The sequence below is a fragment of the Fukomys damarensis genome, unplaced genomic scaffold (assembly GCF_012274545.1).
Source record: "Fukomys damarensis isolate Sample0158 unplaced genomic scaffold, DMR_v1.0_HiC HiC_scaffold_18, whole genome shotgun sequence".
Taxonomy (NCBI): Eukaryota; Metazoa; Chordata; class Mammalia; order Rodentia; family Bathyergidae; genus Fukomys; species Fukomys damarensis.
Genome location: NW_022900930.1, coordinates 7,969,620 through 7,973,824, shown reverse-complemented (window position 1 = coordinate 7,973,824; position 4,205 = coordinate 7,969,620).

The window sequence follows — 4,205 nt, the reverse complement described above, 5'->3', positions numbered from 1 at the left end:
ATTTTAATGTTACATCATTGCCTTTTCTCTTTTACTTTCCTTTTTAGTTTTATTTTAGGATTCCCTATTTTTAATGTTCATACAGAGATTTCTTTAACTAAAATACCGAATAGTTTCTTTGGGGTGAAAAACTATAATAGTATACAGGATCCTAATGAGATAATTAATAATGTGAAATAGGAAGTAAAGGGCTAAAGGTGTAGGGAAAGTGGGAAGGGTGGAGGAAAGGTAATAAGGGAGAGGAAAAAATATGAGAAACTGAAAAAATGGAAATAAAGTGTTTGTAAATGGGGAGGGGAGGAGGGGGTGAAGGGAGGGCAGGGACAAGAGGAAAAAATGAGAATCAAGACCTATTATGTAAAGGTACAGAATCCCAATGATGAATGTAATTGTATTGTGTACCTAGATTGTACCAATCAACTCAATAAAAAGAAAAAAAAAAGTTTGAGATGGCTGGAAGACAACACAAGAGAAACACTCGAAACCACAGAAATAGACAAAAGCTTCCGGAAAAGAACTCCAATATCACAGGAAATAATATCAAGAATCAACAAGGGAAGCCGGGTGTGGTGGCACATGCCTATAACCCCAGCACTCAGGAGGCAGAGGCAGGAAGATCTCTGTGAGTTCGAGACCAGCCTGGGCTACATAATGAGTTCCAGGTCAGTCTCAACTACATAGTGAGACCCTGTCTCAAAAAACAAAAAAAAGAATCAACAAGGGCCAGGGTGCAGCTCAGTGGCACCATGCCTGCTTGGCAAGTACAAGACCCTGAGTTCAATCCCCACCCAAAAAAAAACAAACCCCACAACAACAAATGGGATTATGTCAAATCAAAAAGCTTCTGCATATCAAAAGAAATAGAGTGAACACAACCTAATAAACGGGAAAAAAAATTTTGCCAGCTACTCTTCAGAGGACTAGAATGTAGAATATATAAAGAACTCAAAAAAATTAACTACCCCAAACAAATGACTCAGTCAGAAAATGGGAAAATGAACTGAACAGACATTTATCAAAAGTACAAATAACAGGTAATGATATGAAAAATGTTCAGCATCTTGTACACTTAGAGAAATATAGATCAAAACAACTCTGAGATTCCATTTCACCTTAGTCAGAATTGCCATCATCAAAAACACAAAAAGCAACAAATGCTGGTGAGGCTGTAGGGAAAAGAAACCCTTCTATATTGGTGGTGGGAATCTAAACTACTACAACCATTGTGGAAATCAGAATGGATTAAAAAACTAAAACTAGAAATTCCGCCTGACCCAGTTGTGCCTCTCCTGGGCGTATTTCTGAAATTGAAGATATACTATAGGGACATATACTCATGTTCATAGCAGCACAATTCACGATAGCTAAGCTCTAGATGTCTAAAATATAGATAAATAAAAATAAGTAAATAAAATAAGTGGATAAAAGGAGGGAGGGTAGGAAACAAGAAGACAGACTTTTAGAGATGGGGAAGTGGGGGGTCAGGAACATAAGATAAAGGCAGTAAAGGGATCAAAGTGAACATCATTCCTACCGCAAGTATACACTATATATACGTACACACTCATGTTCATAGCAGCACAATTCACAGTTGCTAAGCTCTAGATGTCTAATAAGAAATGAATGGCTAAAGAAAATGTGGGACACACACACAGTGGCGTGTTATTGGGCCATAAAGAAAAATGAAGTTGTCATTTGTAGGGAAATGGGGGTTCTAGTTCACACACATATACACACACACACACATGTCCTAACCTTGCCTGCCTACCACAATCACCCACAAAATCATCAAAGTAGCAAGGCCTGGGTCTCACATTCTGGGATTCGTGTTGTCCTAACCTTGCCTGCCTGCCACAATCACCCACAAAATCATCAAAGTAGCAAGGCCTGGGTCTCACATTCTGGGATTCGTGTTTGATATGTAGTGCAATCTGGGCACCACGATTGTTTAAAACGCCTCCAGTTGACCTGACCACAAAGGTTGAGTACAGCTGTGCACAGTCTAGGCCCAGCTTCCTCTTCAAACTCATTCCTTGCCCTTGTTCCCCGCCATGGAGCCCACCTGTTATTCTTGGTGTTCCCTGATTGCTCCAAGCATCTCCATCTGCCCGGACTCTGCACTTATTATTGTGCCTTGACAGACACTTTCACGGATTGTCTTAGTTACCTTTCTTGTTGCTTAGACGAAATACCTGACACCCAAAGTAAAAGGAGGAAAGGTTTATTTAGCTCACGGTTTGTAGAGGTTTCAGTCCATGATCGGCTGGGTCCAAGGCAGGGTGGCCTGGCAGGCAAGCGCTGCAGAGGAGGAATAGTTCGTGGTGGGCAGAAGGTAGCAAAGCAAGCAAGGGGGCCTTGGCAGCTTCTTTCTGCCCTTTAATATTCTATCTAGGCTCCTAGCTTAGGGCAGGTGCCAAACAAATCAGTGGCCTAGCTTATCAATCACACACTCTAGATTCAGCCACCTCTGAAAAGCCCCACCTATGACCCCATGAGGCTTTGGTGGGACATCTAGACACAGCCGTAACACTGAGCCTCCCTAGTAAACTAGTTCCTCAGTCTTCCCCCATAGCTCTTTCTGGAAGAGCAGCCCTGTTTTCTACTAATTTACCTTGCTTCATTGTTACTTGAGACATAGTCTGTCTATGTTGCCCAGACTAGCCTTGAACTCCCAGGATCAAGCAATCCTCCTGCCTCAGACTCCCAGAAGCTAAGACTAATGGCTGCATTACCACACCCAGTGGCTTTATTTTTTATAATAACACTACTCGACCCTACATTATATAATTTACTTGCTTATTCTGACTCCCTACTCATTACTAAACAAGCCCCTTGAGGGCACAGAGCATTTATCTTCACTACTGCACCCCAGCTCCTAGAACTATATCTGACACATTAACAGGTGCCCCAAAGCTACTTGATAAATTAAAGGCTTTTGGAGGATGAAAGAAAACATTCACTCCTCACTTGTTTCTTTTTTTAAATAAACTAGTGCTGTGTTATTTGTAAGTAGGCATATGTCTTACTTGTGGGAGGGCTGTACATCATGCCTTTCAGTGTGAGGTTCACTAGAGCCCCCTCTTACGTGTGTTAACAAGTCAGTCATTCACAGGTCATCTGTGGCATGAAAAAGTGTTTAGATTAAATCGTACATTCCCTGGTTTAAAGCCGTGTGCAAGGCATGGGTACGCAGGTGTTGAGTATACCCAGCCTTTTATTCCTGCCATTGTTTATTTATTTATTTATTGGTACGGGGATTGGGGGATCAAACTCAGGATCTTGCACTTGCAAGGCAGTCAGCTGCACCGGAGCTAAATCCCCAGTCCCCTGCCATTGTGCCTGTCACTTGGCCTTGCTGTAGGGTGACTCGTCCCTAGGTCTCTAAACCAACTTTGCGCTAGACAACAGTATAATGTGAACAATCACAACTACTTTTTATGAAGCAAGTTATGCATTTACTGTACCTCTGATACTCCATTTTAGAAATGGGGAAAAGGTTTAATAAAAGTGGTTTGCCTTAAGATACCTAGCAAACGGTCGCTGGTATTAAAACTTGAATCTGCCTCCAAAATCAATAGTGCATCGCTGTTTTCACCAGCATGTAGCGAAAACTACAGTATGACACACTGAATTACTTAGGATGCGATACACCTTCAAATTAAAAACCCATCCTTATTCGCAGACTGACCTTCCTACTCTTTTCGATTTAAAAACTCTGTTTTATAAAACTATGTCAGCTACCAAGGGTTTCTTCTCCCTACGAAGTAAGCGGAAGCGAGCTGTGAAGCCTCCCGATTGCCTAGTGTGCGATAGGAAAGCGCTCTAGCCTTTCTAATTTGCTTTTTATATTTTGAGGCAGGGTCTCAGCTAAACTACTCAGCTGGCCTAGAGCTTGAGAGCAGCTGGGATACCTGAAACCTTCTCTGACCCGGGAATTAGGAATACCGAAGCTCCAGGGTCCTGGGCACAGGATGACTGGAGGAGAGAGGAGGGAGGAGGCGCGTGCGTGGCTTAGGATACAAAAGACGGAGCCTCAATGGCCAAGTGCGGACTCAGGACTTAGGTAGGAGCGCAAACAGCACAGCCCTGACCCGCCGTCCTCACTGCCTGCCCGGGAGTGGAGGACAGGAAACAACCAGCTTCGGCGTTCCAGAGTAGGTCGCCCGGTCCTCGAACTCGCGGCACACGACTACCACAGCGCGCAC